Source organism: Lineus longissimus, chromosome 17 (assembly GCF_910592395.1).
Source record: "Lineus longissimus chromosome 17, tnLinLong1.2, whole genome shotgun sequence".
Taxonomy (NCBI): Eukaryota; Metazoa; Nemertea; class Pilidiophora; order Heteronemertea; family Lineidae; genus Lineus; species Lineus longissimus.
The window spans coordinates 3742549-3767310 of record NC_088324.1 but is presented as its reverse complement, the minus strand read 5'-3'; the positions used below and the strand labels follow the sequence as shown (position 1 = coordinate 3767310).

Below are 24762 nucleotides of genomic sequence, written 5' to 3'. Positions count from 1 at the left end.
GACTTGAGAGCAAAGCTCCTTATTTACACCATCACTGAATATCAAAATATCATGGACATATGTTGGAATGTCATCAGGGAAAGATGTGGTTGACGGCCAAATGAACATTTACTTCCTTGTTTGCAAAAGTGCCGAAAATGTAAATGACTATTACAATGCTTTCTGCAGATATGGATAGAACGTACTTGGAGAGAAACCAAATGAACTCAGATTCAACTGATGGTGATGTGGTAGATAATATGCGATTTATATTTTTGATAATATTCAAATTTAAAATCACATTCTCGATATCATTTCCCATGATACGTATAAAAAAATTATACTAAGGTCACTGAAGATGCCTGAAGCGAACTTTTGTATATAATGGCTTCTACTGTAACCCGTTGAATCAAAAATCCTTAAAAAATCGAGAACGGACCATCAAGAACGGACCATGGTTACGCAGTGGGCCACTCACTATTCAAATGAGTATAAGTAAAGCACGTCAACGTTCATTAACCAGTCTCCTATGACAGAAGCCATTGGAATTCATCTTCCAGACAGAATTCAATTTTCAATTTAGCCGAGTCAGCCCTCTATGCGTCGATCCTCTCCATGTGGATCGATGCACTAGTAAGGCGCTGTCTGGAGCCATGGATCTGCACTGTGACATCATCTCTGACATCTTGCTGTGGAAAGTGATTTTTTTCTTGTTGCTTAACGAATCGGGGAGAACCCCAATCAATCTCGGTGGCGGATGACGTTACTTGTATCGTTAGAATACATAAAATACACTGTGTACATTCGTCATCTTTTAAGGGACACCCGAGGCTACAAAAGTCGGCATTTCAACCTACATGTATGATTACCAGGTTAATCCGAGTTGCGGCCGTAATATAAACGTAGTCAAGAGATGTCAAAACTAAGGAAAATGACACAATAATATGGCGACGACGAATGTTTTAGAGGGACTATGTTCTAAAGTTTCAGCCCCATTAGTCCCTCTAAGGTTAGATCGGTTTTTTTTTTAAATTGCAATAATATGGAGGATAAAACTTCCCTATGTCAGACCGTACTATCAAATCGGAGCACAGTTTCCTATGCCACCATGATGAACGCAATGGCACAAAACATGCTGTTTCTGCCATATTTATCTTTATCAATTCCGCAGAAAGTGTTGAAGTGGGCTGACTTCAAACTGAGACGAGTTCTTGTCCTTTCCCAGACCGATGGAAGATCTGGGACGAACAAACAATGCAGCAGGAGTTGTGTACGGCCTCTAGTTTATTGATCACCTGAACTGAGTTGGATTGATAATGAGTTGGACCATCCAGTGTCGAGTTTGGCATCCGTACCTTCCACTTAGACAGCTATTCCGGAACTCTCTTTAAAGTACACGTTGGCAATATTAAATCATCTAGCGATGGTCACAACATGTGTTAAATCCCAACTGATAACAAATGACATAATATGATATGGTTAGACCCAATAGAATAAACGCATGTCCCCGCTATACCAGGACTATAGACTATAGTTGGTTAGGGTAACCGTTGCCGGTGTGGCGGGGATAGTAGTCCTAGGGCTGATAGTCCGTGTAACAATAGCCCGCATTGCTAAATGTTTTGGTTAGGGTTAGCGGTACAATAGATCATGCTGCTTAATTGGTCAAATACAATGCTACCGGACTATGACTCCAGGGGGACTATATCCGCTGTCACACCGGCATGGTTGGATGGATGTGGCTTCAGCCCTATCTCAAGTTCAGCATGGTGTGCAGCGTTGAGCACGGTGTATTGGCTGGGGTCCACAATACATAATGATAATTATTATTATTATGGGGCCAGCAGACAATCAATGAATGTTTTTGTCGTGTAAAGGGCAGTTAAATTTAAGGCTATAGCCTATTTATTGCCCCTTCTCCGCCGTGTTTGTATTTGTGATCAAATTGTTTTATGTATAAATATTTTGTATGGCGTAGTGAATTTGAATAAATAAACAAAATAAGATAAAAAATCGGAGTCAACATCGGAATAGCATCAGTCAGAATTTGGATTTTTCCTTGTTTTGTGCAATTTGTTAATGGAAACTACTTATGTAGAAAGGGAGGTAACTGGGCAGCCGACAGCTGGGTAACATTGCCCTTAATAATACCACTAGTCCTTTAGCGGCGGTAATTTTTCTTCAGAGATAATATTTGTTTGATTTAATTGAGTATTTAGATATTTACCTTATTTAGATTATTATGTTAAAATCTTTTCAATATTTCCAATCCGATCATAAGTAGTTCCTTTAAATCGGCCGAGCCATGTCTACCAATCAAGTTTGCTTGTCATGCAGATCCGCTTTAGTGAAGTAAAGCAACATAAATTTGCCTGCTATCAACCAAAACGTGTAAGGCGCAATGATTTTGCTGTGAGACTGGGGCTTCGATCAAGCGACTTAAGTGCGTCGGCTCGTCAAAAATAACACGCGCGATTTGAGGTATTCCTGATCAACACCTTGCGCCGTGATGACCCCATTTGTTTTCGTTTAATCTTAAAATTACATCAAATTGCCTATCTCGTGGCTTATCTGCCAAAAACTATTTGCCTTTGAGAAAATGCGACATAAACTTGGCCAAATTATCAAAATGTTTTGCCTGTTATTTGACTGTTTGCAGGATCTGGATGGTATCACATGTGGCGTCACCTACTAGCATCAGAGCGGAGAAAATGCCTTGGAAGCGGCTTAGAAAGCTTTCTGGGGACCCTACCTCCATAGATCTGGTGCCAGTGTTTGGATTCAGTGTGCATCTGGCGTATGTCTGAAGTCACGTCTAATCTAGAGGATGTGGTGTGAGACCTAAGTACCTTTTGTGATGTGGTCCCAAGATACCAAATTTTATTGAAGTTTTTCGCAAGGATTGGCTTTTACAATAACCATAGATTTCCATCAAAATATCATCAGCCCGGACTGAATGTCGAATATTTCATCAGACCCTCGTGACAACAAGTAGTTATCACTTTGTTTATGATACTGCATGCAGTGCATCGCATTGTGACCACAGGGACAGTGAGATATCAGGTAGGCACGTGCATTTGTGAATTGGTATACATTTGCTATGCATGATTGATTAGCATAGATACATTCGATACTGGCTTTTATCAATGGCTGATTTCAGTTAAGGCCTCGGAATATCGTTGGCACATCTTGTGCGGGTCTCTGAATTTGCCAAACGAAACCGGCGACCCCTCATTCCATGTTTGACGCGTCAGAAAAAGGTGTTCGTATAAAGTTTGCGGTTACTCTAAATTGTCATGATAACCTGAGTAGTGAGGTACAGAGGAGGTTAATTCTTAACCCAGAAAAGTCTCATCCAACGTGTCACTTTCTGTAGGTTTATTGCATCACTTGAGAACGTACATGTCATACACGGTGAACCGCATTCCACACTTCGTCAACGCGGCCGACATGAGCATCGATCGATCAAGGCATAATCCCACGGGATTCGTCATTGGAATGCCTCGCCATGATTTTCTCGGCATTTCATCGAGCAAGCTGTATGCAAATTGAATCAAACCCTCGCCCCGAGGACTCAGTCTATGAGCTGATGTTTACTAACCTTGTTACGTCATGAACAATTCGTAGCAAAGATGATGGCATGGCGAAATAATGACTTTGATTCTTGTTTCATTGCTTCTCTTGGCTTTAGATTCGTAAGCGGTGTGTTGTGTAATCTGATAATGTTTGAGGATCAAATATCTAGCTGTGCGGGGACACCCTTAAATGCAGGATACTGGTCGTGACAGTGTTGAAACAGTATGATCGCATGTTGGACGTCGCCCAGTGACAATTTCATGAGGCGCTTGTTATCAGATTGATGCCAATTAGTGGACGAATGAGCGTATTTCTGCATGCAGGCTAGTCCACAATACGGCTGCCGAATGTCCATGAAAAATGTCCAGCCGACCTGGATGGAATCAGCCGGAAGACTCCAGATGCAGAGTGTAAAACTCTCGCGAAACGTGGGGTCTTTGTGACAGTTCTGGCTGGCGTGTTTTGCATTTTCTGTAATTTTGTTTTCAAAATACCAATATACGGAGAGAAAGAAACGTCCATGCTATTTCTTACTAGCCATGCTCACGAGTTTTTTAGTGTTTAAATTTAAAATCAGTTCTATTCATGAGAGATCACGACAATAGGCGTTGCGTGGTGTTTCGGCATTTTATGTATGATTGGCACCTTTGTCTGATGGGGATATTGAGTGTGGCCATCAAGTAAAATACCTTAGGTAACAGCTACCTTTTATCCCAGGGCTGTTGCAATGCTTCAGACCTGGGAAATTTAGCTTGTTATCCCTATTCGTTGGTCCTTTTTAAAGCACGTGACAAAAATCGGAGGCAATATGTCGTGGCCCGTGCGTCGGTGTCTGGTGACTTTCCACTTTCCGTCAATTATCAGAAAAACGCCTCTCTTGAGCGGTCCGGTTTTTGTTGCTACTTGGCCATTACTATAGGGGAAGGTTCCTTTTGAAAATCGGCGTCGTCATTTCTCAAACATGGTCGCCATGGCAGCCATCTTGAAATCCGTTTCCGCTCGATAACTGACACACGCCTTGGGCGATTGACCCCAATTTTTCGCGTTTCATTGAAAGTCATTCAAGGAAGGCTCCTTTTGAAAATCGGCGTCGTCATTTCTCAAACATGACCGCCATGGCAGCCATCTTGAATTTCGTTTCTGCTCTTTAACTGGTTAACGCCTTCGCCATTCGATTCAAACTTTCTGTGGTACATTGTTTGTCAATGGAAGACACTTCCTTTCCATTATCTGTACCGCCATTTTATCGAAGCGGCCGCAACGGCAGCAATATCTTCAATTTCGTTTCCGCTTGATAACTGCAAACGCCTTGACCGTTCCATTCAAACTTTTTGCGATACATTGGTATAGTCACTAGAGGACGACCGGAAATATCGCCACCACAACTACTCTTCCTTTCGTATTCTTTAACTTCCTGTACAGCAAACACAAACCCAGAATTCATCCTTGATCACACACACAGACACAAGCACACGCACAGAAAACACACATGTCGGGGGCATATGCCACATTTAACGGTGCTCTTTTCTACATAACGGCATGGTATCAATAGAGACTTTCAGCACCGTCGAATCTCCAGCCCGTATAACGTATCCCTATCGATTTTGCGAACGACGTCATCAGTTTGTGTAGTTTGGACGACTGGTGCTTCTGCATAAGTATACGAAAAAACGCAAGAACTGTATTCCATGCGGGAAGCACTAAATATGGTATTGAACAATTCAACCTGGATTTTTCAGCTAAATTGAGACTGCTATGAATCTTCCATCGCTTTATCATGATTTGAGAAGTATAGACGATTACGTTGATGTTTTTTTTCGGAGAAATGAGAGGCGTTATCATTGCCACGTTTCTCTTCAGCTGTTCACAAATTGCACACTGATGAATTATCGATCAATGCTGAAGCTCATTTTGTGTCCTGCTTATATATCACTTACCCGTAGTCGCCATACGTATTTTTCATACAGATAAGTGTTACGATTTGACGGTGCTGAAAGTCACTATTATTACTATTATTGGGCACGTTGCGACCGGTAAGTCCGGGTAGTCATACGATATGTAAGTGGTCCGACGAGATTGTCCACACGATACAATTCAACAGCCTGCTGAACCACGTGTATAGTGTCAAGGTGGGCACTATCAACACCATCTTTCTCTAATCTTTTGCACAGGCACAATAGGAAGAAGAAGTAGTCGCGTCGGGCCCAAGTCATATGCGGTAAGGCTAAACCACCGACTCAGGACTGTGCAACCAAACACCAAGGGACATCCGAAAGAAATAGCTCAAGTTAAGCACATGCAAAAACGGTCAGGCTGACACCATTTGACCACGGGTGTCCTCTTGCGATCCGTATTACTGAGACAGAATCAAACTTTGACATCCTAGGAATTCCTCACCACTATATAGCTGATTAGTGGCTTTTAAAATTAACTCCAGCCAATCCAAACTCAATGTATCGGTCATTCAGAAATCTAAATTTCATATACGAAGTGTCGTCATACTTTCAATTCAAATTGCGAAAATCCAAATTTAATTTAATTGACGAACCCTTTCTGCCAGTTAATTCTCAATAACGCCTTGGGTCTTTCAGGTTGATCGGTCGATCCTTGTTTAGTTCTCCTATCTTGTCGATTTCATCAAAGCTATCATCGAGATGACTGATTGTTTCGCGTGACTGAGATTTAGGAGTGAGACCCAATTAGCCTTTAACCTAACGCGGAGGCTTAGTAAATACAGATTGCTACAGTGCATTTAACTGGGATAACGAGTCAGTTGAAAGGTCACTCGGCTGGATTATTGGATAAGGTTGATATGTGTCATTGTGCTGCGTGGCAACCAATCGAATTTAAACGGTTTGCTATTACTATTGAATTATACTGTGCTGCTATTTATTTCTGTTTATCCGTAAAATTCGCCGTGATTCTATTTCGAGGTTAAAGTCAAATAATTTGTGTTGAAACCATAGCAATATACTAACTCCCTGGACAAATTGGTGTGCTATTCAAAACGCGATTTGTTACATTTTCAAACTCAACGCTTTTGTTCACATGACAAGAGAGCTTACTGACAACAATGCCTAAAAGTCATTTGATAATTTGGGCCACTTGCATTTTCCTGTGCATGAGAGTTGGTAGGTCTGTCGTAGGGGTTGGGCCCGAATGAACAAACGTATAGGCCGAGTTCGGGAGTGATCTAGAGTTGTACCTGAGCGGATCGTTACGGAATGTTCGTTTGAAGTCAAAACTTAAAATTCGATATTCAAACAACGACTTGGCACTTTTGCGAATGTATGTTTGATGTTCGCTTACTCGAAAATTACTTTAATATTGAAATTGACGGATTAAGTAATAAGAGGTTTGAACACAGAAATCTGAATTTTGGATAAATCTCACGTCTCGCGCCGTCATTTTTTCCCTAATAGATCCCTCTTACCAGTCCGTGGGCGCCAGCGCCAGCCCAAACAAACACGATTCATAAGGCTGGGTTCACATAGAACTACATGTATACGGTATTCGGTATACGCTATACGCTATACGGGCACGGCGAGTCACATAGGGTAGCATGCGTGCGGTATTCCGTCTTTTGGCGCCGATCAGATGGACAGTTCAGACGAAGAAGATTTGGCTCTTCTCCTCTTAGCCGAGGATGAAGCTGACCAGGCACAAAGACCAAAGAAAGAAACAAGTTCGCTATATGCTAATTAAAAGAATCATTTAGTTGATTAGTAATAAAACATGTAATGAAGGCCTGTACTTAGAAATTGCAATAAAATGAGTAAAAATGAGTACTATTGTTTCTAACTTATCCTATAGTATGCAATAAATCGTTTAATAATTGTGATAGATAACATTAAAATGCATGTTCTTACCAATTCCTTTGGTCACTTCTGAACAGGGTGGTATACGCTGCACGAAAATCGAACGCGCACGATTCCCACTATACTATACTATACGCAGGTATGCGACCTTTTCGAATAGTGCCCTCTTATGTGACCCGGTATTGTGAAATTTCCTTGTTCGATTTCAGGTACCCGCTTGCCCTGGCAAAACGTGCACCGAATACCCGAATAGTACAGTTCTATGTGAACCCAGCCTAAACACCACTAAAACCATCAAAATACGCCTACAATGCAAAAGCAAGCACGCCATTCGACCGCTTTCAGCACATTCTATGATATACACAGTACACTTACTGCACATGTTATAACTAGCCACACCATCAATTTCATAAAATTTGAGAAATAAGTGAAAAATTTCACACGTGTTTAGAAAGTTTGACATGCATAATGAGGAATTATTGAACGATGAACGAATAGTAGGAGAGACAGCTTATGTTGGAAGTTGGCACTATTCAGAAACCTTGCATCCAGTATTGAAATGCAGCAATGATTAAATGGCAGTTGTTAGGAACTAAGGAAATATGCAGACCAAAATGTACATTTATTTTAGACTAAAAATTCTTATTGACATCCCAGTTGGAATATTTCCATGACTGTGGTCTGCAAATTAGCGCATGGGAGGATACATATGGCTGGAACCGAGGTTTTTAAAATATATTTGGAGTTGATTCACTTGGTAATTTCGTGACCAAAGTTATAGCAAGTGAAGACAAAGAGAAACGTGATGTATCACTCAACTATTCTGTCATGTCACAGTTTATTGACCAATACGAATTATGTATGCTTATGTTGACAAGGACCGTCGTGTTGGTTTGCAGTGAATTATGATCTTTTCAAACAGACGAACTCTGCCATGAATGGGATTAGGGAATCTCCTGAAATGTTAGCCTTAGTAGTGTGGTCTTCCCATCTACCTCTGCATAATAATGCACTGCTTCATTGCTAAATTTTGCACTGACGGTTGATAGAATGTATGCGGCCAATTCGATTTTGAAAATCTGCACGCCACAAAAACTAAGGCAAACTATGGGAGTATAAACGATCCGCCGGGGTGAGGGCGTGAAAAATCTTCTCCAAGGAGTATGAAGACACATCACAACACATACTACTACTCGAGATGCTGGGGCGGATTTGTTACTCTCCTGAAAATAAGCAAGGCGAGGAACAAGAACAAGGAATTATTTAGAGACCCTCCTTCATTATTTCGAAAGATGACATTTGGGTTCGGTTCTTGTGATACATCATTGTTCACATTTGAGTAAAAACATATTTTTAAGTAAAAACATTATTGACGTTTGAGCATGTTTGGGCAGCCAAATTAAACCAAGTAGGTGATTGCTGTACCGTTTTAGTTAAAAGCGAAACGCGTTCACCATCCAACTCCGTGGTTCGTTTTGATCGGAGAAGTACCTGATTTAGACCAGGCTGTTGCTTATTTCTTTGCTGGTCACCTTGTGAACTGAATAAACGTTTATTTCACCTTGTGAACGAACGATTATTTTTTATTTCATGGATCTGTTCTGTGACGTCTAGCTGTGGATAGAGAATTATCCTTTGTTGCTCAGCGAATCGAGGGAGCCCCAATCAACCTTGGTGGCGAATGACGTTACTTGCTCGTTATTGTTTGAACTCTTAAAATACACTGCGTACATTCGTAATTTCTCCTAACATTGCCTAACGTGGCTTCGAAAAATGGGAAAGAAAATGCTTAATATACAAGGCTTCAGACATCTCTTGGCAAAACAACACTGCCTTCACTGATCTCAGTGACCCTGTTGACGAGGTGTTATCGAAATGACGTCACAGAATTCCGCCGGCTTCGGGGAGCGGGAAAGAAATTGGAGCGCTGGGAATTCATTGACCCCTTAAAGAAAATCATATTTTCTTATACCAAAGAGTAACAACAAAATTTAAAAAATCGTCAAAATTTTCAGAAGTATGTGCTCATGACACAGGAGAATGATAAACCTATTGAAATAAAAAGCCGGCCATTTCTTTAAGGTTCTATGTTAATGTCTAAGTATACATGAACATTGCATGTGTATGATCTTGGAATACAGGGGATGTGAAAAAGGCGCAAAGTTTGCAATTTCTGATTAAAATATCATAAAGAAAGTACAAAAATGATTATTGGCGGTACCTACTATTAGAAGATATCGGGTTATTCGGGAAGAAACTGCCTGTCTTTATATTCTTGTATATTTTGGAGATGGACGCACAGAAAGTATCTAAAATTGGTGCTCATCTATGACCAACTACCATGAATATCTCAAGTAAATTTCAGTCCGGTAACAACTGTATGTTTTACATGGTCATGAATCTTGAAAGACATGTCAAAAATGTCTATATCGAAATTTACGCTTTTATCCAATATTTCGTCATGAGAGGGCATGCAATGTCAACAATTTGATCACGACAGAGTGTTTACTTTGACTCATTTTTGATGGCAATTGTTAAATGAGACGTTATTGGCGACATACTCGGTGTTTATGACCCAATATTGTTGCTAAAAATAATCTGAAAGGTGATCGCTCTGATGACGTCATCATTCCCAAATACCTATGAATTATTGCATTTACTACTCAAAAACCGGTTCCAGTCAATGCTAAATTTTATTTTACAAAATATATAATGAACATCATTCGCGGCTGAGTGGTCTACTAGTATACATTAATCAAAAATGAACAACAAAGAAGGATATTAAACATAGAAAATACGGGCCATTTTCCAAGTTAGAGTATTTACGCGTGACTCATCTGTCCGGCCTAGCTGCTCAGATATGTTTCTGGTAGCCAATCAACATGTATCTGATCACATCACTAGCCAGATCTGTCATAAAACAATCAAACAGAAATGGGCTGATATTTTTTCGTTTAAATGTCGAATGTGTTTTTGGTTTTATGTGATTCCGAGGCTATTAATCCGAAAGTTAACGGAACCCCTTTTTTGAAAAAGGTAAATCACTATGATATCATATTAAAAAACCGCAAGTGTTGTGATATGCATGTTGACAAACTAGGTCACAATTGACCTAAATTGGGTCAACTTATACAGATCCCCAATAGGTGTCTCCATATAAAATTTGAAGAATCTCAGACAAATAGTAATGAAACGTATCAACTTCAGCGGAATTTTAGAGTTTGACCTTTTCTGACCTTGGAAACTAGGTCAAGGTCAAAATGTTATACGCCGATCATATCGATCACTGATGCACCTTTGATGATCACACAGTTTCTTGATATAACTGACATTGAGTTTTATGACCTGACCTACTTACACCGGAAAAATGGGTCACATTGACCTGAGTTTTTGTTAATATGTACAGATGCCCAATGGTTGCTACATGTCAAATTTGAAGAGTCTAGGACAATTAATGACAAAACGTGCTATCTTCGCTGAAATTTTCGAGTTTGACCTCTGCGACCTTCTAAAGTACGTCAAATCAAAACCCGTATATTATGTCATGTAGTCTCATCAGAGGTATTGACAGTAAAGAATGTCATTGTTCTAGCTGTCAGTGTTCATGAGATAATGACAAAATAAGGTTTTCAAAGATGGCCGCCTGGAGCCAAGAAACTAGGTCAAATGGCGATGATTTTTTGTGTCAAGTCATGTTGTCATAAGGCATCTTCAAGTTTCAACTTTCTAGACTCAATAGTGAGCAAACGTGCCCCTATTGTTGACGGACGACGGACGACGGACGACGGACGACGGACAAGGCGTGACGACATAAGCTCAACCATGTGAGATAAAAATATTTAACTGGTGAACCAGAAGAAAAACAAACATACTGCAATAAATAGTCGACTATTATACTTTAAGCTTGTTTTAAAAGGCATAAAGTTATTACCGACAGCTCGGAGTGTACAGTTTTACCAGAAAGTAAATGCCCACCGTTTTTGAAAAATATCATTATGAGAAAAAAAAGAGATATTTAAGTGCGGTTTTCAGCAGTTGGTCATAGTTGGTCATATATCTGTTGTATTTGGATGCACCTAATTCCATCCTTTCATTATGTAACAAGCAATTAAACAAAAGTCCAAAAATCACTTTTTTTATTTCATGTGAGATGTGCCTTTTCAAAAATTCTTATGAGCCCATGAAGTGTGCTTTTTATGTCCATCATTTTTTGGCACTTGCAATTCCATAGAGTGTGTTCGATAGTCATGACAAATGCACATTTTTGCTTTCGCTAATCTCTTACATAATCTTTGATAAAGACCTCCTAATCCTTCATGTATGAGGTGAGTTGGCCATGAATACCCTAAATGACCGCATTGCTGACTATAAGGGGTATTCTCAAAGGTCACCAGCTGTCTGAAAAACCAATCACCTGTAGCAAGCTAAAACTAATCTTCAAAATGAAAGCATTTAGCAGGAATTTTCTAGTAATGAAAGCAAATAACATTTGTTGCATCATAGTTAACCCATACATTGTAAAAAAGAACGAAAATAAAATTAGATACAAAAATGACTTTTTGCGCATTTTAAAAATTGTCTGTTACATAATGTTAAAATTGCCTGTTACTTAATGAAGAGAGAGGATTAGCTGTGTCCAAATACAACAGATATATGACCAACTAGATATACCATTCTCTGCTGAAAACCGCATTTTTAATTTTCTTATTTTATCTCTGTGATATTCAAAAAATCCTGTGGACATTTACTTTCTGGTAGGACTGTACCAAGTGTATGCACCTCAATTTATTGGCCAATAAAATATAATAAACATTAAAATTTATGGGGCACTTTCAGCGATTGGTACCATTGGCACTGGTGTATGTTTTTCCTTTTTAGCTCATCTCTTAGCAGAGGTGAGCTTATCCCATACCGTGGCGTCCGTCGTCCGTCGTCGTCGTCGTCGTCGTCGTCGTCGTCCGTCGTCCGTTAGCAGGGCACGTTTCATAACTGTTAGAGCTATTGAGTTGAAACTTGGTACACATGTACCCTTATGTAATGACACCTTGGAGACCAAGTTTTGGTCCGATTCGTTTTATGGTTTGGCCACCAGGGGGCCAAACGTTAAAAGTGAAAATATGCAATATCTCCCTTAATAGTAGTCGGGAAATTTAGAAAAAAATATGGTAGGTACTTCTAGCAATGGTGCATCATATATCCTCCGGGTTTTTGATTTGACCTCCTTTTCAAGGTCACAGAGGTCAAATAGTGTAAATTGGCCGTTAGGATGTAACGATGGCACGTTTCTAAACTGCAATGACTATTGATACCAAATTTGGTACACATTTACCCCTTAGTCAGATGATCTCAGGGACCGAAGTTTGGTCCGATATGATTCACCACTTGACCACCAGGGGGCAAAATCCAAAAACCTTAAAAATGTGATTATTCCTTAACTTCTTGCCCGATTGCCACCAATTTGATATCATGGGTACATCTAACCACCATACAGTAAATGTCACACAGGTTTTTAATTTGACCTTCTTGTCAAGGTCACAGAGGTCAAATGGCGTAAATTCGCCGTCAGGCCGTAACTATGGCACGTTTCTTAACTGCAATGACTATTGACCACAAATTAAGTACACATGTACCCCTTGGCCAGGTGATCTCAGGTACCGAAGTTTGGTGCGATCTGATTTGCCGTTTGGCCTCCAGGGAGGGGGCCAAATCCTAAATTCTTCAAAATGCCATTATTCCTAGTAATGACTTGCCCGATTGGCAATTTTATATCATAGGTACATCTAATTCTAACAACCATTTAATGCGTCACCCGGGTCGTCTTTGATTTGACCTACTTTTCAAGGTCACAGAGGTCGAATGTACTGTAAATTGGCCATTTTGGGGAAATTGTAATTGCTTGGACCTACATCAAACCTAACACTACATGACACAATACCATGCTCTTTATCCATCTTTCCTCCACATGAGGTGAGCACAATGGCCCTGGCCATTTCATTAGAATAAACGCAGATCTAAAAATCAGTTGATGTTGCACTATATTCTATTTTCTCTAGACGATGCAACCTATATTTGACTGAATGATATGATATAGATTTTCTCATCAATAAATGTAGATGATCGCGCACAACACATTCAATTACCTCTACTTCAACCACTACAGTAAAGACATGCTCACCTGCAAATGTATAGTAAACGGCTTACCAATATTCAATATTTCTCGAAAAATACGACAGTGCCAAACAGGGCGATGCAATGTGTCAACTATCAGTGATATCGATAAAATTGTTAAAGGCCTATACGCCGTTCGTTAAAACATTTGAAATTTGTAATGTGATTTAAAATTGCTTAAACCCGAAATAATTACACATTTCTGCATTGGCGTTGTGTAGGCAGATATAAAACAATAAACACTTAGTTACGAAAAATTCGTATGCATAATAACTGCACTACGACATTTTGCATCATGATAAATTTCTATTTTCCAGGTCGACTAGTACTTACGAAGGCATACCCCTCTTAACACTGCTTAGTTCAAAATCTATTGTAGGGAGCCACAACATCCATAAATCCGTGGCTCAGCTCTCTGCTTCAATGCTAGATCATCAGTAGCGTAGCCAGAAATTGTCGAATAAAGTGTGCGTGTGAGTGTGTGTGTGGAAGGGGGGGGGGGGGTCAATCGAACCTAGAGAACTCCGATGATGTGACCTTCGAAAATACTTGATCAGATGATGTGTATAATTGTGAGTGATGCGAAAACTTACTACTTTGACGTATCACAGCAAACATTCAACGTGTGAAGATTAGGGTTATATAATTATCAACAATGCACTCCGTTATAGCATGCATTATCACTAAGCGGACGCGTATATCTATTCCCCAGGTACCGCTTCCCGGGTCACATATTCCCCCAGGTGTTTTCGAATTGTTTTGCTGACCGAAAACACCTGGTCCTAGCTTTAACCCTAACTAAAATTCCTGCTTCTCAACGGTCCTAACTCTCGACCGGTCCTTAACCTAAACTCAATAGAATAGCTTCTGTCTGTTACCAAGGTCCAGCGTCATATCTGCCATTTTCCAGAGCAGATACCTCTTCACACACCATACATTTTGTATTTTGTATGGGGAACATGAAATCCAGGAGAAACATGGCGATTGTACATTGAACCCGGGAACATACAATATGGGGAATATACACGAACTGAATGCATTCGACATGTTCGAAAAGCAAGCTTTTTGAAGAACAAATCCAGATTTCGCATAATCCTTTGCATCGAGTCACAACACGGAGATTGTACGAAAAGGATTAGGAACCGGCACCTACCTCAGACATATCCTTTCTCAGGTGTGTAATCCTGTTATCACTAAGATGAGTCTATGCTTCGATTCAACGACTTGTCAAACGACACTTTGGATAAGACAATTTTGTACGAGTATACTTGTAACAGAATGAGCTGTTGTTGTGGTTTCGTCTAGATGAGAAACCACGTTCTACCTAAATTGTTTCGTTTGTGTGTTTCTGAACCAGTAAAAAATGTACACTTGAGAAAAGGTCCCGTGAATTTCAGAAATTTTGATTATTGACATGCGTTTTCCAAATAAATCAGCTAAGCGTCTTCTTGCACAAGAACAAATACAAATATGCATAAACAGAATTTTGTGGCTCAAAAGCTACCTGACGCAATGGCACATTGAGATCCGTGACGAAAGGCAATCCCTAGCAAGTAAACCACAAGCCACCGGCACTGAAACGATTCTTGCAATATCCTTACAGATGATAAGCATATATTGACCATCTATCGTGCATTTGGTTATCCCTTCGTCGCGAAGCCTCATGATATATTCACCGTCTCCTATCATTTAGAGCAAGAAACACAGCGTCTCAATGTATCATCCGCATGCTATATCATCGACGTAGATACTGTGGTAACGCACACGGTCGCTCTTCCTTTAATCCATCAGCGATCATTCCTACATGCTGACAGGCGACAAGGACGAGGCTTGTTAGTATGCAACCTGGCCAACACGCAGGTAAAAATCGATATGAGCATGATAGAGCGCCCGTTGGTGGTAATTGAAGGAACTTGCGTTTGAAAGGTTCCCAGTATATGCACGGACCATTTCAAACGACAACGAATGAACAGCCATACGATGAAATTTGAAAGTATATTTGCCCGAACAGTGTCACTTTCTCTGACAAGTCAGCTTATTTGTAGTGAGAGTGTGGAGCATTCAACTACTCTAAACCGTGACATTTTTATATTGCAAAAGTAAAGGAGTGCAAAATTCTGCGGTTTTCAGTTTTTTAAACCCCACGAAATATATGACGCTTCTCTTGATGCCAGTCGCATTTTTATGATATGACTAAAACAGGGTTTATCAAATTCATTTATATCACAGAGTGTTGACTTTAGAATGATGCCTCAGCAGGACATACGTGGAAAAAGCTCATATTATTTTCCGTAAAATGTTGGGTTCGTTATCATTTAATGTCTCAAAACGCTTGCATGATATTTCTTAAAATAATTAACATTAAAGGAATTGGCGGCATTTTACTTCAATAGGTTTATTCTTCTCCTGTTTCATTAGCACAATATACTTCTGAATGTTTTTAACGATTTTAAAATGCTGTTCTTACTCTTAGGTACAGTCCTTCCAGAGAGTAAATGTCCACAGGTTTTTTTTTAATATCACAGAGATAAAATAAGATAATTGAATGCAGTTTTCAGCAGAGAATATATCTAGTTGGTCATGTATCTGTTGTATTTGGACACAGCTAATCCTGTCTCTTCATTATGTAACAGGCAATTTTTGAAATACCCAAAGATAGACTTTTTTATTTTATTTCATTTTCGTTCTTTTTCACAATGTATGTGTGAACTATAATGCAACAAGGGTTTTTTTGCTTTCATTTCTAGAAAATACATGCTACTTTCTTTCATTTTGAAGATTAGTTATCTCTGTCATTACATTTCTAGAGCACTTGATCCCGATTCGGATTTTTTGCTATCTACCCTCAAGATCGTCCATTGTTCCCGACCGAGCGTGAGCCTAATTCCTCAACCCTAAACAATAGCAAGGAGGCTGTTCGATAGATCAGCCGCCAATTTTGTTAGAACTTTGACAAACTGGTTATGAGGTCTGTGACTACATGAATATATGAGCATTTTTGCAGTGATATGTGTCATCTTACAAAAAAATGAGGATTTGTAAGCACTCTCTTTCCATAAATCTACAAAATACATTGTATAGTGTAAAACAAGCCTCAAGTGTAAAACAATGCATTCTCTGTCACCCCAGGTAGAGATTAATTGCTAGTTTATATACTATACTTTAAAATATATTTATCATTGTTCAGTGAGCTGCGACTACTCTGACTGGAAGCATAGTTGATTTTTGGAGATAGTGACTTTGATGAACAGAAATTTTACAAAGATTATAAATGTTATTTTGTTCTTAGGACGCTTCATGTTTTGGCCAACTTTGCCAGACTGATTATTAGGCATGGGACAATATGAATATATATGAGCAGTTTTTGCAGTGAAATGTCTCATCTTACAAAAAAGAGGATTTGTAAGCATTCTCTCTGCATTAATCTACAAAATATAGTGTTTCTAAATTGGTCTTGCCTAAATTTTGTTGAAACCACTTCAATATTGACGACTTTGATTGCCTGAACAATAATATATAGGGGCCTATGCTATTTTGCCTAGAGATAATTTTATGAACCCCACTTTCACAAGAAATCTCAAAAACTAGTGAAATGTCACAAACTTTATTCTAACGACGCTGTTGGGCTAATTTTGTTCAAACTTTGACTGACTGATGACTGGGTTTCTGTGAACATGAATATATGAGCACATATAGTAGTGAAATGTCTCATTTTACGAAAAAAGAGGAATTGTGAACACTCTCTTTGCATAATCTACAAATGGAGAGCTAGAAAAGTAAAGATGACCCTCCTCTTTCACGGACATGACCATTTCATGGAGTCCTGACAAAACTTCTCAAACCTCTTATAAAATAAAGCACAACCAATGGACATTGTAATATAGTCAACATAGCAACACATTGTTGACATGTGACCCTTTTTTCAAAAATTGATGACATTTGATTTTGGATTAGATTAGGATAAGCCTTCTTAGTATAATCCACTATTCCAGAATACTTGAGATTCCATTTAAAGTATTCACAAATAATTTTAATTTCGTAGTTCCAAAATATTGTGCACTATATAATGTAGAACTGAATGATTTCGCGTGCAGAATATTTTTGGCGAATATTGCGAGAAGGTCAGTCTCGTGAAAATATTCTGCCGCCTTTAGCTTGAAATCCATGTCATTGTTGCCATCTTTCCACAGAGGCACTGCATACAGCTTGGACTAGCGAAGGCCTACGTGTATACCCCGCGCAATTAGCACTTGTCATAATTACCCTCCAAACTTTAAAAAAAATTACTTAATTATTGCTCATATTATGTTAAGTAGGGGACATTTTACACTACAGTCCCCATTCACTAAGAGCTTAGAGTCAAAATACCCAGTTTAAATTTTCTAGGAAAAAATTATTCACTCGCGAAAATATTCTGCCGCGAATAATATGTCCATCGTGAGGCATTCGCGAAAATTGTATGCCGCGGATATTTTCCGTTCTAAAGTAACAACTGCGCACGGCAACTGAACACGTTTGAGTGATCAGTCTGGATGCACAAAACACTGCGACTTGCTCGAGGCGGGGGTACGCGAACTGATCGGCAAAGCCGCGGCGTTTCATCAAACGATGACAACCAGGTGAGATCGACAAAAAACCCTTACTTTTATAGCTCTAAAATCGTTATTCTTCAGTCTATTTCAAAATTCAAAAGTGCTATTTGTGTCTCGTTCCCAAAAGCAACGCTGCACAATATTTCTTCTTTTATTTCTACCGTTGAGAGGAAATGTTCCCGAGGTAAACTACCTGAACGGCTAATCCCTAATAATCCCTAGGCAATCTTGATAAAATGGACCCACCAAAAGCGCTTAAACAGGGGGTCCTTACGGAAAAATCATCAAGGGCAGAGAAACGTAATGGTGATATCTTTATAAAAACGGTGGACATTTACGTTCGGGTAGGACTGTACATATAGCTCATGTTAATATCAACACCTATGACTTGTGATATCTCCTAAAATTCCTGACCAATTATAATGTGGTTTGCCAGGGTTGTCACAAATATTGTTGTCCATATGAACATTTTGATTAAAGTGAAATGCATTGTTGTCTTCATTATGTAATCCACCATTTAAAAAAGTCCAGAAAAACGTAATCACGTGATCGATGCTATATTTAGCTCTCGGACGATTCGCTTTTCAGTCAGTTTCGGATTTTTTCCTTTTTTGGGCAATTTGTTGATTGAAACGACTTATGTAGAATCGGACGCGATCATGACCGGGCAGCCAACAGCTGGGTAATATTGCCCTTGAAAATGCTAATGATCTTTTAAATGGGATATTCCGTTCGTAATTACTGGTTGTCCTTGAAAAAAGAAATGCAGTTGGGACTATACACATTGCCGAAGTGCGCATATTTTGCATACGAATTTCTAATACTTGGTATTTTCCGAATTTGTATTAAAATTTTATCTTCTGAAAATACCGTGCTGAAATTTTAAAGATAATCGCTACTCGGTTCACATGGTCCAGTCGGGATTGAGAAATTATTAAGTTGCAGATTTGAATGTGTTGTTAGAACCTGAATTTGCTATTCTAAGCATAAAAGTTGCATGACTTCTTTTAAAAATGCATGATAAAGACTAGAATTGATTGTTGGTAGTAGTACATGACATTTGTGCTGCCATTTTCATAGGCCTAGTCAGAGTCTTTCAAAATAATTTTAGTAAAGAGTCAGATAACTCAACATCAAAACCATTGCCCGTTTCGAAAGACGAGGAAGAGCACGATCGGGTCACGCGTTAACCCAAGCTGATTCTGCACAACTGGAACTTGATATGAACAAATTATTCGATCAGCTGAACATAGTTATTGCAAACGCTCTTTTCTAAAGCAAACGCTAGCTTCAAATTTACTGATTTCAATAAAACCTTTCAGATAATTTGTAAAAGAGAACATTGATTTGAAAAACGGCACGTTTCGTTTTTTTACTTTTCGACAGTTGTGCGAAGTAGTAAAGACATTGATTTGAGACTACATTTATTTTCGAAATGCGTTTTTCTTCTCCAAATTTTCACATATTTTTGTGGTTAGCAGTTTAGTATGGTGTTGGTGCTTAATAGACTGTCTAAGGGTATATCTCATATAGTTTCAATTGTTGTCATCTAATGGGATATTCATGTCTTATCAATTATAACCGACTACACTTAGTTTTATAGCAGGTTTAATTTCGCGGTCGTGGTAAAAAACTGGAAAACGTCTCCACTTTTGGAGCCAAGCATCAGCATGTGTAGAAATCAGATTTGACTAATTTCGACTTTTTTTCGATGTGACTCTTATTTAGTTGGATATTTTAACAGTCTTGTGATTTTGAAGCCCAGTTTCTTGGCTTTTAAGATAAGAAAATGATTCATTTTCCATAAAATGAGCTTGGTTTAGAAGGTGACTGGGCAGCCAACAGCTTGGTCATATTGGCCCTCTTATCATTTGTTCTTTGAACAATAAAGCGATAAATGGCTAAAAATTGTGTTTGATACTAGTCGCAATGTACAAAGCTGATTGTTGATTGATACGAGATTTTTTTATTCGTTTGTGTGAATTAGACGAATTAGAAATATTTAGAAAGCTTGCCGTTTTCAGCTTGGCGGTAATGGACTGTCTGGTAGGGTCGACAATGACCGTCCATCACAACGAAAGGGAGTGCCGCGCCCCTACACGGAGGGTGGCCTGATCCGGCGAATGCTTCATGCAAGAAAGAGAGAGACCACCTCCATTATCTTTCGTGACGATACCTTACCAACCTAAATCTGCAACGCCGTTCTTCTCCCACAAAGCACGGTTCGCATATATCTGGATCAATAAATGGCCGTAGAAACACAAACGCATTCACGCTATACGACAACACTCTTCATATTGCTTGCGATACCCGACGGGGAATCTTAAATCTTTTTACTATGCATTTAAATGTGTATTCAATATGTGACAGAACATGAATAATATGTTGCACTGAGCTAGTAGCCATGCTCGATGTGCCAGCAACTGGCCACAGGGAAATGTAATATCGGCGACATTTCACCCGCGAATTATTTCTAATCTATTTCCCTCTCGGCGCTGCTTCAGGCATACTTGGTTCGTAATTGGATGGCGCTCGTTGGTTTAGGATGATGTCTCCAGCGTTTACATCAGCGTGCGAGATTGAGAAAATAATGGAGAAGGATTGGTTGTTTCCTTGAACTCGTTGCGTTTTTATAATCAATATCTTGTTCCCCGGGTATAATGTTTGGTCTGAAAAGGGCATTTCATATTATGCAGCTACGCTGGTTGGTTTTTGGGACAGTGGGTGGTACATGACATCTGTACGCTTGAATAATTCTAGTTTTAATATGTTGCGACTCTTTTGCTGCCAAAGTCGCTCTTATGCATCTCCAATAAGTCCATAACCTTTAAAACAGGCAGTCCTGCCCTCACCCACCATGTAAACTGTTCTGTAGAATGGGCACGCCGAAGGACGAGGTGCATTCCACCTTGGTTAACTTCCAAAGTTACAATATTTTGTTTTGTACACACATAAAAAGTACCAACAAAGATGGAAAATTGGTGACAAATGGCATGCCTTTCAGATGAGGAGGGCGGGGCTGGTGTCACGAAATGTTTAATCAAGAACTCGTATTTTGCACCCACTTATGCATTTATGTCATATCTGAGTGTAAGAAATGTCAGAGGTCTATATTTCTCGTGGTGAGAAAAACAATTAAGAACGATCAAGGCGAAAACAGTGTATTTTTCAAAGGTTTCTGATGGTAGAACCATTTGTTGAACCTAAAATGTTCGGTTCGGTTCCCGATAACCATACAGGGCCTAATTTACTAGACCTGTGATTGATATAGATGGTTGAGAAGCTAGCGGTCCTCTATCAGTCATTTTAGCGGTAGAATCTCGTCCCGACAACCAGTGACACTCTCTGTAAGCCATTTCTCCAAAAACACCGCCACTATTCTGTGAACCGCAAATTTTCGCGACGTTTTCGCAATTCGCTTAAGCGTCCGTATCGGCGTATATCTGAATTGACGCAACAGAGTCGCCTACACTCATCACCACCACCATTTTCCCAACATAGCCCCAGGGGAAAAATTATAGATTTTAGTTCCGCTTAGTAGTCCGTTTCATTACAAAACACATAGTGTTACGTTAACAAATATAACTGCAAGACAATCTCACATTGGAAAAAACGCCGAGGTTCAGCCGGACCCACGACATAGGTGTTTTTTTCCTCTGTTAATATCTACACTTCTTGATTAAATTGCCATCGCTCTACTGACTGAGCTAAAGGTAAATTCCCTCGTGGAGTGGTGCCACAACCTAGACAATATGACTTCGAGCAGACTACTTCTTGAGCTGCGTTATGATGTAGATATCATGGCACTCGATCATCTTACATCAGGTTGAAGAGAACAGAGAATAACATGAGGGTTATGATAAATCACAAACGGAATACAAGACGAACAATGAGACCAACAAGAAAAATAGCATGCTCCCAATGTGAAGTGTACATATGTATTACCACTAGGATAGGAGGCAAAGCTGAATTATCCAAGAGTAGACGGCATCAACTTCAATGTCAAGCCGACTTACGACCAAAAGAAATACGATCGCAGAAACAAGCTCTGAATGACTTTGATACTGATACGAGCTAAGTACCCTGCCAGAGCAACAGGTCGCTCGAGGAGCATAACAATACTATTGAATGAACAAAGCATACCACATTTATGCGATATCTCCTAATGCAAGACTTGTAATACAGCACCTCGAGATGACAATGGTGTAGTGTTGGCATCGGTTCTAAGGGAGTACTTATGCTGTAGATTGTTGTTCTGTTGTCTGGTGACAAGAATAGAATATGTATCAATGACATAATGTAGATTGCATCCTCAATCTTATGTTCTAGTGTGAGCTTTTGCTCACATTAGAACGAGACTTAGTAAGTACACATCTAAAAATACCAGCAGTCGTAATTTTTAATTCATCCTGGAATAGTCATTCTGGTTCCTGCATGAGCGATATGAACACATCGTTGCTTATGTAGATTTCTCATTAGAGAACAACAAAGCCAAAGCAAAATTATTAACATCATAATACAAGTCTTAATGATTTGCAGAATCCACCCCATTACAAGTAACACTTCAAGTCTACCTGACATATTTTACCCTCGGCTGGTCGTCATAATCTTTAAATGTAGCGTCTCGGCATTGCAAGCCACGTCCATACCTAATCCAGAATAATGTCTTTAAAATGAACAATTGCAGTAAGGTTATTCATTAATTCACTTGTCAGTGATCTATTATTTCTGTCACGCTGTAGAGCTGATTTTTCGTCGATGGCATAACCAATGTTCGCGCAAAAAGTATCAATGTGTAAGCGTTGATGGTAAGTTGTGTGTAATTAAATCAGAAATGAACATACATGTCCACAAATATGTGTTTTCGCAGTTTTGGAAATCGAACCTGGAAGGAGGGTGCAGATGTGTACAATGCTTTTTTACATGCCTCATACAAATAGGCTACATTTGGTGAGAAGGAATTTTGTTGAGCAGCTAGATTCAGTGATTTAATGCCGTAAGTTATGCATATGGAACCTGGAATAATATGATCAGCAAGCATGTCTGTAGATATCATGTATAATGTAGTAGTATCCATTACACTCGTTGCAAAGGGCGTTATTTTCTCAACCTCTACATCCGGGGACTACTTGATTAGCATTCAAAATGGCTGCACCACTAGAACCTAGATACTCATGTATGTCATGTCGCTCGTCACCGCCAGAATCTGGGGTTGACGTAGCATGTTTGACCGATGACCCGTCTATTCAGGTACTTCGTGTCAGCACCTTTTCAACATGACCAAAAACCGTTTGTAGCCGACCAAATGATTGTAAAATTGACCAATTAGCTCTGGATGTATACAGATAAAGAAGCCTTATACTTAAATATGAAAATAAATTATCAAAAGGGACTTTGAAACAGTGCTCGCGCGATAAGGATTGGTAACACGTGCTTCTTCGGTTCTATTTTGCTGTGAGTGCCCGCATGGCCCGACTAAATGACGCAATTTTCTTGTAGAGAGTAGAGACAAGTAGTTTTTATATCAGCATTAGCTCATGAAGTTCCATTATGTCGGCAATTGATTTGTGATCGCATAATAGGGTAACTGGTTATGTAGACTGATAAGTCGCCCTTTTTGCCGATTCATGGTGTCATGAATATGCCAAGTACATCATGTCAAACGTTATTCGTTGACCAATTAAATATGTTTTAGCTCAACATGATACCAGGAGCAGTGTAAGTGACCTAGGAGCGGGCAATCCCCCCTTGGTAAATGAGGTTGACTACCCTGTTTTATTTACGTTGGATATGAATGTAAGTAGGTCAAAGCAAAGGCCTAAAGCACTTTTCAAATAAATTGATAACAGCACTGCTTAAGGCCGGACGGGCGGGACGCCTCTTCGAATAAATACAGGGTCCTAAGAAACAGGCTGAGAGATAAGTCTCGCGCAAGTTCCTTCTTCATTCAATATCTCCCAAACTAGTGCACCAATTCCAATGCGGTTTTCAGAATATTATCCGAAATCTTGTTATCTTTTTATACATTATAGCAGAAATACGAATGCATGGGTCTTATCTGGCAGTGAATGCGCTGTTGAAAAATAGCCCTATCTACATTATTACTCGTTCAATGTTGATGATCTTTTGTCAGTATTCTTAGAATTTTGTGTTTATCATTGTAGCGAAAAATATTTCAAGAGAAGTTTGAGCTAAAAAAGTTTTTTGTAAAGGTTTTTGTAAATGGCCGTTTACATAATGACACACTCATCCATTCACATTCTTACCATGATGTTTGATCAGAAAACAAAATTGTGGACAATATCCTGAAAACAGTATTGGAATTTTGTGCACTAGTTTGGGAGATATTGCAAGTATATGCATTTAGCGGTGACCCCCCCCCCCCCCCCCAATTGGCCTTTTTTGCCAAAAAAATGATAATTTACCATATTTTTTGGTCGCCGATCCTACTTTCAATTAACAAACAGCTAATTTCCTTAAAAAAACGTCTAAATCAATCATCAAAACCATTTTCTTCACCAAAAACGTTAATCGAAAAATCCGACGAATCCAAATCTCAAATATTCCTAACTTTTCCACGTCTGAAGGGAGTTAAATCTCGAAAAATCGAACATCACGAAAACAAACGT

General features: G+C 39.3%; 1 protein-coding gene across 2 annotated transcripts in view; it reads right to left on the bottom strand.

Moving 5' to 3' along the window:
• LOC135501810 (leucine-rich repeat and immunoglobulin-like domain-containing nogo receptor-interacting protein 1-B) overlaps nt 1–15328 on the bottom strand; it is a 130438-nt gene extending 115110 nt beyond the window's left edge. For both annotated transcript variants that reach the window (XM_064794135.1, XM_064794136.1), the window contains exon 1: nt 14695–15328. The gene's annotated coding sequence lies outside the window, so the exon portion shown is untranslated. The remainder of the gene's footprint in view (nt 1–14694) is intronic.
• Nucleotides 15329–24762: the final 9434 nt, after the last annotated feature.